The 12,069-nt window shown below is 39.4% G+C and overlaps 1 long non-coding RNA gene across 1 annotated transcript in view; it reads left to right on the top strand.

The window, feature by feature from the left end:
* Window positions 1-8,326, top strand: part of LOC133236637 (uncharacterized) — a 59,568-nt gene extending 51,242 nt beyond the window's left edge. The window contains exon 3 of the long non-coding RNA XR_009732956.1: window positions 7,577-8,326. This is a non-coding gene — a long non-coding RNA (uncharacterized LOC133236637). The remainder of the gene's footprint in view (window positions 1-7,576) is intronic.
* The last annotated feature ends 3,743 nt before the right edge of the window (window positions 8,327-12,069 follow it).

The following is a 12,069-nucleotide window of genomic DNA, read 5'->3' as shown; positions in this document are numbered from 1 at the left end:
TATGAAACTATGAGTTTGCATTGTCTGTGTTTGGGAGACAGTGGGGGGTGGGGTGGATAATTTGAGAGGACTTAAATATTAGTCACTGTCGCTTTTTCCTCATAAGATTTGACAATCAAGGGTGGAGGGTAAAAAGCTGGTGCCCCTCCCCAAGGGACTAGACAATAAAATAAGGAAGGAGAAACCTAACAGCAGCTAACATGCATAAAACAGAAATATTTCTAGCTTGTTACTTCCCCACTTCTGTCGAAAACAGCTGGCTGTTTCTTTAATCCTTTGTTATCTTGGATTTGACAAAGCACATTCTATTTAAAGGAGTCTTTTACATTTTCAAAGGAGGAAAAAACCGAGTGAGAGTAGCATATTATATGAGGAAACTTTAAAAAAATCTTCACAAAATATGTATGTAGGAAGAGAAAAGTGTGAGAGGAAAAGCAGATAAACCAAGGGGTCTTGATTTTCTGCACAGAAAACTTGACCTGAGTTCTAACCTGGCAGCACAGCCACATATGTTGGCTGCTGCTGCTGCTGCTGCTAAGTCACTTCAGTCATGTTCGACTCGGTGTGACCCCATAGATGGTAGCCCACCAGGCTCCCCCATCCCTGGGATCCTCCAGGCGAGAATACTGGAGTGGGTTGCCATTTCCTTCTCCATTGCATGAAAGTGAAAAGTGAAAGTGAAGTCGCTCAGTCGTGTCTGACTCCTAGTGACCCCATGGACTGCAGCCTACCAGGCTCCTCTGTCCATGGGATTTTCCAGGCAAGAGTACTGGAGTGGGTTGCCACTGCCTTCTCCATATACGTTGGCAGGTCATTTTAATTGTTTGGGTCAAAAGTAATCATGATCTTCTAGAATTTCCTGGAATATTTTAATATTCACATCTTCCACTATGAATTTCCTCCTCTGATCTGGTCAAATTCCCAAATATCATGGGAGAGTCCTTCACATTGCATTTGGTTCTGCAAGACCACCAGCATGGCGTGGATTCAGATTTGTGGTCTTGCCATTTCATCTGATCCAGATGCTTCATTTTGTCTGCTTTCTCAGCATAACTGAGGTGGAGACTTGGACTGAGATAAACTGGCTTTATCCCAACTTGGATAAGATAAATATTTGCAAGAGCAAATATCTAGAACAGACATGGTCTGACTGCCCCTTCTATCAAAAGCACATGTCTTGAGTTATCTGGTAAACATTAAAGTTTTGAATTATATTAAAAGCCCTGGAAGAGACATCAAGAACACATCTCTTGTGTTCTTTTGACTCTTACAGCAGAAGTCCACTATCCCAGATAAACAGATACACAGCCAACCTTTGGTTAGCCATATAAATGCAAGTATCCCTTGGCATGTGTAAATGTTAGCTGTTCAGTCAGGTCCAACTGTTTGCAATTCCACGGACTGTAGCCCGCCTGACCCTTATGTCCATACACTTCTCCAGGCAAGAGTACTGGAGTGGGTAGCCATTCCCTTCTACAGGGGATCTTCATGACCCAGGGATTGAACCCAGGTCGCCTGCATTGCAGGCAGATTCTTTACCATCTGAGCTACCAGGGAAGCCCAGTGTTATTTTGTCCCCTATCAATCTATCTTTCTGCTCAGGTGAGGAGAAACATTGCATATTTCATTGATCCAAAGATACTTATTTTTTCACATTTTAATATCTCTTAACCTAGGATGCATTTTACAATTGATGCAGTGTCATAATCTTTATTGAAAGTGCCATTTGGGGAGATTTTATTAAAACATTTAAAATTATTACATTTTAAAATTGATGGTGTCTTAGATTACATGAAATACTAAAGTTGGAATTCCTTGGAAAGTTTTGTTTTGGTAGTTCTAGGAACAGGGAGTTAATGGGAAGTAAACTTGGGAAATGAACTCAGAAGTATTAGAGATGAAAGTTTTACAAATGATACATGTTTGGTTCTCTTGACTCTTGTCAGTTTTTTTTTGAGTGCAGGGATTAACAGTACACTTTGCTTATTCAATACAACACCTAATCTATTGTGAATATTTATTAACTACATTGTCATAACACAAGTAGTCATTCATTATGAGGAAAGAGAGGAACCCAGCATTAAAATTCCAGCTCACCACTTTTTACTGACCCATTCGATTAGCATTATTTTGCATTATCTTCTACAAGAATTCCCCTGTCATAAACCTAAATACTGAATTATGAAATGCCATTAAGTACTTCCAGACTCAAGAATTTCTTATATCAGTGATTCTAAAATGTGGTTACACATTAAAACCACCAAGGAAGCTTTTAGAAAATACTGATATCCAAACTCCTTCTCACACTAAATTAAAGCAGGACATCTGGGAACAGGATATTAGCACTTTTTAAAAAGCCTCCCCAACAATAGAGAAAATAAACACAACCCAGAAGTGGTTTTTCAGAAAAATTAACAAAATTGGCAAACCTTTAGCTATGTTGACTATGAGAGAAGAGACAAGACTCAAATAAAATCAGAAGTAAAAAAATAGGGTACATTACTACCTATTTTATAGAAACATGAAGGCTTCTAAGAGAGTACTATGAACAATGTATAAACAAACTGGATAAGCTAGATGAAATAAACCAATTCCTAGAAACACACAACTTTTCATGACTGAATCATGAAAAAAAAAGTGGGAAATCTGAATAGGATTGAAAACAGGGGCTCAGATTTTTGTACACTCATGTTCATAGCAGTGTTATTCACAAAAGCTGAAAGATGGAAGCAACACAAATGTCCATCAAATGATGAATGGACAAACAAAATATATATACGTACAATAGAATGTTACTCAGCTTTAAAAAAAAAGGAAATTAAGGGAACGCTGACACAGGCTATAACATGGATGAACCTTGAGGACATTATGCTAAGTAAGTAAGCCAGTCACAAAAGGACAAATATCGTGTAATTCCACTTACTTAATGGATAACACAGTCAAATTTATAGAGACAGAAAGTAGAAAGGTTCTTGCCAGGAACTGGATTGAGGGAGAAAGGCCAGTTTGACTAGATTAAAAGGCTCTGAGGAAGGTCCACGGCGATGGTAGCAAAACAGTGTGAATATAATGAATACTACTGAATGGAACACAAGCCACAAGATTAAAGTGGTAAATTTTATGTTATATTTGCCACAATTTAAAAAAACAAAACAAAACAAAACTTAAGCCTTCCCAGCTGTTGAAGTAGAGCTAAGTTTGAGAATCATGGACTTATACCAAAGGATGTTCATGCTCATCCATGTCCAACTCTTTGAGACCCCATGGACTATATGTAGCCCACCAGGCTCCTCTGTCCATGGGATTCTCCAGGCAAGAAGACTGGAGTGGGTTGCTCTTCTCTTCTCCAGGGAATCTTCTCAGCCCAGGGATCAAACCAGCATTTCTTGCACTGCAGGCAGATTCTTTACCACTGAGACACCTGGGAAGCCCATACCAAAGGATAGTCTCAAATAATTCGGATCATACTTGGCAGTTTTTAACACCTCCTGTCAAATTTTTTCTAGGCATGTTCTTTGTTTGGTATAAGACATGTCCCCTCTCTCTTTTTCATGCTTTCTGTTTTCAATTTATTAATTTAATTTATCACCACCCCCTAAAAGATCATTTCCCTTGCCCATGAAAAAAGTGAAAGTGTTAGTCACTCAGTTGTGTCCAACTCTTGGAGACCCCGTGGACTATAGCCCACCAGGTTCCTCTGTTCATGGAATTCTCCAGGCAAGAATACTGGAGTGGGTTGCCATTACCTTCTGCAGGGGATCTTCCCTATCCAGGGATCAAACCCAGATCTCCCGCATTGCAGGCAGATTCTTTATCGTCTGAGCCACCCATAGACTGACTTTTATCTCAGTTTCTTCTTTAATCCCTCATTGCTACTTATAGGTAAATTTACACAACTACTTTTTTCCCAAAGAGTTCAAACTCGATATTATAAAAATACTATTCCAGGAGGAACATTCCCCTTCATAATATCCATAGGAAAAGAAGGAAGAGAGAGAAAAGAAAGAGTATATTGAATAGAAAATAAGAAATAGCAAATAAGTTGCAATTTCCAGCTCTAGTTAATGCTCCTTATTCAAATATTTTTAAGAAATAATAGTGACAGTTGCCCTTGATTGGTTGCATATTAAGTGTCATTGACTAAGCAGTTGAGGAATATCACCTGTTTTAGTCCTAATTTTAAAAAATATTTGAAGTGACTATTTTTATCATCACTTTCTTGATGTGAAAATAGGCATAGATGGGTTTCCCTGGTGGCTCCGATGGTAAACAATCTGCCTGTAATGGAGGAGATAAAGGTATCTAACTTGCCAAATGTATATTGGGACTTGGCTGCACTTTCTGTGTTGGTGTGTCTGGCTCCAAAAGTTCATATTTTCACCCACTGTAATCTTCTTTGCCTCAAAGTTGTGAAAGAGATACTAGTTTACTCAGGTGATCTTGCTGCTCAAGAAGAACTTGGTGGAATCTTTCCTACTTTTTAAAGTTTATTTCAAAACAGATACCCTGGTATTGATGGGTTGACCATCTCTGGTCACTGAGGCCATCTTTGTTTATAACTAAAGTAAACGTGGCAATTGTGTCATATGTGGCTTAAGCGAAAGTCTTCAGAATTAGACTGTGTCAGTTTGAGTTCTACCATAATGTCTATATAGCATATAACAAGATGCTTAATATCTTTCTAATCTCTGTATAACATAGAACAAGAAGCTTAAGTTTCCTTGTGATGCGACCAAGTAATGATTGTACTTAACTCACAGAAGCATTGTGAGGATTAGGTGATGGAAACCTATAGAGCTCTTTGAATAGTATTCAGAACATTAAACACTCTACAAGTAACTATTATTATCATTATCAATTTTTAAATATTGGCCCTGTTTTATGACTGTCATCTTTTTAGAGAAAGATTTGGAGTGCTTTTATCAATTTCTAGATTATGTTTTTCCATCGACCATCATGTCGTACCATCTGCCTTCTACGATCTACCAGCATCACTAATGTTATTTGTTAGGTGGCAAAACATAAGGTGAGCTCTTTTTCCCATTTATTTTTCCATGAGGAGTTACATCCTAATTCTCCTGAAGGCTATTGTTGTGAAAAAAACAACTCAGGTTATCCACGCCACCAAAATTGATCTTGCAATTTCACGCAAAGTGATTTCACAGAAGAAAAACTGTTTTCCTAAAATATGTGCCTGAGCTATTGTAATCTTTGTGGTTGCAAAATGAAAGCTATTCCGTCCTTTTGCTCCACCCTTCAATATTTGCTCAGGTGCAATTTGATTTCCACATGAACTGATTTGGAAAACTTACCAGGGACTTACAGAGCAGTTGTCATTCCGGCTCTAGTAACTTCCTAAACAAAATCATATTCCCGAAAAATGGTCACATAAAGTACCTCTGGTAAATCTCTCCGTGTGTTTCTGCCTTATTATAAAGCCCGTCGGCAATCTGCCTTGAAGCATGAGCACATTTTTAATCAAGCGGTAAAGCATTGAGAGTATAAAGGTCACCAGAGCTGAAGCTTCAGTGAACTGCTTTGTCCCCGTGGTCAAGGAGCTTGACTGGAGTTATTGCAGGTGCTCCAGAGTTCCGTTCCCTGTGTGCCTGACTGCACTTCCCAAGTGACAGCAAAGAACACACTTCAAGGAGATACTGTTGATTTACTTATACGAGGGCCCTTACTTCCAGATGGATAGGTTTTTTCTTAATGAAGGAAATGTTCAGAAAGTTTATGTGTACACCAAAGGTATCTTTCGTCAAGGGCCATCTGAATAATAAAATGATAAGTAATGTAACAGGATAATGCGCAGTTGACACCAGAAGTAGACTTTTATATTTACAAAATTCAGGAAGAAGGGCAATAGAAGTAGGTAAATTTCACAATGGAGCTTGGAACTCTTGTCATTTAGCTTAGGGCCACCGTCATCAGATTCTTACTGGTGATCTCTTACTGGTCTTTCTCTTGAATGTCAGTAACTCCTCCACAAAGACAATGGCAGCTGAGCTTGAAGCAGTTCACAGGAAATTCTATGTCTATTTGTTTGTTGATTTATTCTTAAATCAACCATATGCATTCTCTCACACTGTAGTTGGCAATGCTTCACTGACTTTTTACAAGCCTGCATGTAATAGCACAAATAGGAACAGAGTAAAGTCACCTAAATGTGCCCTTTCACTGGCTATAAACTGGGATGTGTCTAATGGGTGAAACAAAATCATTTAAAAAAAAACACACATACTAAAGTTCATATCATTTTGTTTTTAAAATATAAGAAAATTATATTTTCATCTCTATCTGAGTGTATATATGTGCATATGTTTACATATATTTCTCTGATATTTATCTCCACACCATGACCCCCAAATAAATATTTAGACAGAATTTACTGTTAGCAGGTCAATAGGAGATTTAAAGCAATCTTCAAGTTCAAAGGACAGTATAGGATTCTGCCAATTAAGATAATATTCAAATTATGAGTCATCAGCGATCTATTGAGAGAATTGATGGTGACGTTTCTTAGAGGTAATGTGTAAGTTTCTTGGAGGAATGTGACGTTTCTTGGTAATGATGAGCTCAGAGAGACAAATTAAGAAAGGAAAAAAAGAGCTAGGGGAGGCTGGATGCTACACATTATTTAATCATCACATTTCTATTATGATTGAGTGTCTTGGGGTCCAAAGGCTTGGTAGTATGCTGACTTTTATAGGAAAAATAGAAGAAAGGAGTTTTGGATTCAGTATCTTGAATTCATATCTAAATCCAAAAAATTGTAGAGTAGATCCCACTAATAACTGCTATTCATGTGTTCTCTGGGCCTTCGGGACATTCTTCCTGGTAGAGCCTGGTTTCCCCAATCCCATCTTTTCTGGGTGCTATGTTCAAGGTTATTCAACTGTCTTGTCCTGTAGGACTCCTGGGAACCAGTGTTCTTCATCGTTGCACACTCGGGTTTCTCTGCCTTTCACAGAACTGAGCACATCTCACTGTCTTCTACTTTCTTTTCCTGTTGTAATTCATTTCCTTATGCTTTTCAGATTGTCCAGACTCATGAGTATCTCTTCCATTTTCTTCTCCGCTCTGTGAACTCATGCTTTTTTCACAGCCCAGACAAAAAATCATTCCACGAGGACCCACCCCCACCTCTCTTCCAACCTTACAAGAAGCACACAGCTACATCTTGTGCAGTAATACTTTTTTAAATGTAGGGCCTGAGATCATTATTACTTTTTGCCAGTGACCTGGCCATATAATGGGGCTTCCCTGATGGCTCATCAGGTAAAGAATCTGCCTGCAGTGCAGGAGACACAGGAAACACAGGTTTGAACCCCTGGGTTGGGAAGATCCCCTGGAGAAGGAAATGGCAACCCACTCCAGTATCCTTGCCTGAAAAATCCCATGGACAGAGGAGCCTGGTGGGCTACTCCATGTGGTTGCAAAGAGTCAGACACAACTGAGTGATTGAGCATGCACAGCCATATAATGAAAGGTTTTATAACTGGTAATGATGAAGTTTTTTCTCCAATGACAATTTTTAAGTTAATGCCACAAAACTGAAGTACTTTTGTTTTTACAGCTGGGAGGAATCTCAGTGACTCTTTAGTCCCACACCTTCATTTAATAAAAGCAGCACCCTGAAGCCCAGCGAGGCAAAGCTCTCATCTCTGTGGGGTAGTGACAAGCATCAGGAGGCCTCTTCCCACGGCCCCATCGGGCCTCTCTGAACCTGACAGCCAACTGAGGAACCCTGTGCTGAATCACTGGGGAGGAATACTGAAGTTCCCTGTTCTTATCCACGTTTGACCATGATATGGTGATAACTATGGGGAAGTCACTTCAACTCTCCATGTCTCATTCTTTGCATTTGAAAAAATGCATAAAACTTTTATTTCTTGCCAGTCCATTTAGAGAGAGAAATGCACACACACACACACACACACACACAGAAGTCCTTTCAAAACAAGTAGAACTTTTGAAGGCATCATTTAGAAATTGAGTTTTCCTCAACTAGCAATAGCATGATCAAGAGAGGAAATAAATTGCCTTCAGTCTTGAAAGCATCAAGAAGACTCTATCTCATATCCGCCAAGAGCATCATTTAATTACCTACAGTGATACCAACTCCGTGGACCACCTATCCCAATTAAGCAGCAGCACATGCTAATTATCATTAGACTTAATTGGTTTCCCAATTCAGCAACTTCCCTGATCAAGTCTGTCCCAGTTAAGTGGTGTTTATTGAACCACCTGAATCTTGCTTAAAAGAAACAAAAGAAAATTTCTCGTCTCCAGTTCAGCAAATATAACCTACTCTCACCAAGTCACACTAGCCAGTTTCTAATTAAATTTGCAAAGCATACGCTGGGGTTGGGTCCAATGTGCGTATCTTCTCCAATTAGTAAATCTCCTCCAATTTCAGTGAAATCAAGTAAGATTAAGCAAAACATTCCAAACAACAATCAGTAAATGTGTGAAAATTAGCAAATATTTACTAACATTTCCCCTTCTTGTACACATTTTTGGACTAAGATGCTAAGATTGTGTCATACTTTAAGATTTTCCAAACTTGAAATGTGCTTTTTCAGCAATAACACTTATTCTGAAGAGTAGGTAAGCATAAAGAAAGACAAAATTATGCTAGTGGGCTCAACCTTCCCAGAGAAAGTTATATGCATGCTAGTTCCTTTGCTTTAATTCCATCAGTAAACTCGATGAATGTAAAATCTGGTACTTGAGAACTGCTCAGGACAAGGGGAGATGTTGGCTGAATGGGGCTCATAAACTGTACAGGTTTTGGAACATCAGGGCTGAGTGTACCTTGGAAGTAGAAGCCCCTCCTTCTAGAAAGCTGGGCATTTGGGGTGACAAATAATATAAGCACATGTGCTCTGTTCTCAGTCATTCAGTCATGTCTGATTTTGTGTGACCTCATGGACTGTAGCCTGCCAGGCTCCTCTTTCCATGGGATCTTCAGGCAAGAATACTGGAGTGGGCTGCCACTTCCTACTCCAGGGGATCTTCTGGAACCCCAAGGATCAAAGCTGCATCTCCTGTGTCTCCTGCATTGGCAGGTGGATTCATTACCACTAGCGCCACCTGGGGAGCCAAGCACACATGTGCTGGTGTGCAAATAATTGTTCCAAGTCTGCTGGTGTGCAAATAATTGTTCCAAGTCTGCTCGGTGACAGTTTAAATAGACTCTGGTGACTCAAGAAGACAGATGAGCGTTTCTGAGCCCTTCCTTGAGGAGCTCTAGAATCCTCACCTTAGACTCTTCCTGCCAATGTGTAAGCACAGCACCAAAGAGAAAACATGACCCCAAGGCTCCCACTTTCCTCAGATCCCCCCAAGAAAAAGATGAAGAGGTAGGTGGGAAGAGCCAGCAGAATCAGGCTATGTCCAGGAGCCACATTTCTTCCCAGGGCAGTAAAACCGTTCACTATTTCTCTGAGAAAGAGTCCGGAGGTCAGCGTGGTCTAGCTGAAGGCGGGGGTGGAGATGAGAGCAGAGACTGCTCCTGGTAGGGCACGGGCAGTGGACTCTCCCAGAAGAGAGAGGTGGATTCTGTGCCCTGGTCTTGCCAAGGCACAGTTTTTGGTCAGCATACTGGGTAGGCAAGGATTTGAGATCCACAGTGACATTGTAAAAAGACCAGTGACACCCTGAGTGGGAGAGAAGGGAGAGGATGCTGGCACAGGGACATGGGCACATGGAGAGAGCTTCTTGGGATGGAGCACTTGAACAAATTCTCTGACCAGTGTGGTCACATCTCAGATGGTCTGAGGATGGTCCACCCAGGAATTCAAGGCTAATCAGCAAGAATGTCTAACCTTGCAAAGTTGGGGGTTGTCTGGAAGATACATTCTCAGGATCAAAGAAAGAGTGTACATTCCTCAGAAATTGCCCATTTTTGGCATTCTAATGATGCTGCATCAAAGGAGTTTCTTATGCCACCAATAGAAGAGAACAACAAAAACAATAATAATAATAATAGAGAATAACAGTCTTGTTTGATCTCAGTTTTCTTTGGACTGGCTTCAGAAACTTCAAACTTGGGCTCAGGGTTCCAAGAAGAGAATAATATGTAACAAAATGCTTTACCTTTTCTCTAGAAACTAGCCCACATTTAGATTATAGTAGAGCTCTTTATTGGCAATGTCAAACTGCAGAGACTAACCTAAATTTGGCCACCAGATGTGAAGAGTCGACTCATTGGAAAAGACCCTGATCCTGTGAAGAAAGATGTGAGTTTGAGCAAACTCTGGGAGATAGGGAAGGACAGGGAAGCTAGGCATGCTTCAGTTCATGGGGCCGCAAAGAGTTGGACAACAAACCTAAATTTCTAGGAATCGATTTAACTCGTTAAAATCAGTAATATACAAAATCACCTCAGATACAATTCTGTGTGTCTGCTCATAATTGAATTAAACTATTCTGGCCTAAAGGGAAATGGTAAGTTGGAATTATTAAAGGTAGAGCTGGAAGGAAATTTATAGATGGATTATTACCAAGCACATTCTTTACCTTTATGGAAACAACACTTTAACCATTAAAGGATCTGGCCAAAGAAGAGCCAGATTTCCCAATTATTATCTAGTGTGCTGTGTCTGTTAACCGTGGTGGAAACCTCTTATGAACTTGCACTGTGATTCCAGTCCCTCCTTCCTTATCAGAATTGGGAAATATCTGGAACCAGTTATTCATTGCTGTGCTTTCTGAAAAGCCTCACCTACAGATTTGATTGGTCAGACAGCAATAGGTCCTGATACTTTGACATGTTTAGCTGCCACTGGTTACTTCTCAAAGGAAATGGAGGTGGGGTGGCTCATTTCTGGATCCCATCAGGTAGGTGGGGATGAGTAGAGGAATCATGGGTTATTTCACTTCTTGGGGAACCATTCCAGCACTTGTCAGTAAGTATATGATGAAGGTTCAACTGTTTCTTAAGAAGAGTAAAAATAAAAAGCCTCTGAACATTGATGCTTGTTTCTTGTTCTTAAACTAATTAACAATGGAAGATCAAAAGCTATAAAGATCTGTCAAAAAGTAGTACTAATTACAATTATTTATGCAGACTACTAAACTATTGGCCTGAAATGTCATGGAACAACACATATCATTAAATATGTGTCAGATTAACTTTGTTGTAAATTATATTTCATGCATTTCCTGTCATCAGCAATTATCAAACACCTGCTATACACAAGATTTCAATTTTTTTTTTCTTTCTTTTTCCACTGATCTCCAACTTTCCTGTTTTAGCGTTTCCCTGTCTTTCTTCTTGTGCCTGGCAATCATGAGACAGCTCTGTGGTCGTGGACTTTATTGGTTGACAACTGGAGCTAGGCTCCACTTTTGCTAAAAAATACAAATTTTGTTCCGATATACTACCCACATTTTTTTTTTTATGCATCATGTCTTTGAAGAAAGGACAGTTCTAGCTCTAATAAATTTTGATTTATATAAATCACTTGTGGTAATTTAATTTCCTTTATCAATGAGCTATTTAGAAAGGGCCTTATGACCCGGCTCTGGCTAATGAAGTATGAGGGAAAGCTTTAGAGAAATGTTTCTTAGCTCTTTAAAAAAGTGTCCAGAAAAAAAGTATGAATTTTTCTTACCATATTTTGACTTCTGGCATTGACATATAAAAAGGGGATGCCGAAAAGCTATAGCAGTCTTCTCAAGATAAGGGCACTCAACACGCCCTGAGAAAAAAAGTTGAGAGATGGGAAGAATCTGTGTCCTCTGTAATAATTTTGAGTTACTGAATTATCTGTTGCTAGAGCCACCCTACCTAGGATCACGTGACAATTTTCGTCTTATTTAAGCAACTTTGGGTTAGATTTCCTGTTACTTGTTGCTAAGTGCATTTTCAAACATAGTAGTGAGCTGGTTAAGTGAAAAGATTTTGGAATCAGGCAAACACGGATTTGAGGCTTTGCTCTACCACTTACTATCTTTGCAACACTGTTTTTTATCCATAAAGCAGAAAATTAATAATAGTGTGTTGTAAGCACAGTATTTGTCAGAGAAAGTCTGTTAATAGTTGAATAGTTCTGGGTGATA

Source organism: Bos javanicus, chromosome 23 (assembly GCF_032452875.1).
Source record: "Bos javanicus breed banteng chromosome 23, ARS-OSU_banteng_1.0, whole genome shotgun sequence".
Lineage (NCBI taxonomy): Eukaryota > Metazoa > Chordata > Mammalia > Artiodactyla > Bovidae > Bos > Bos javanicus.
Note: the sequence above shows the minus strand (reverse complement) of the source record. Positions and strands in the feature narration are given on the sequence as shown.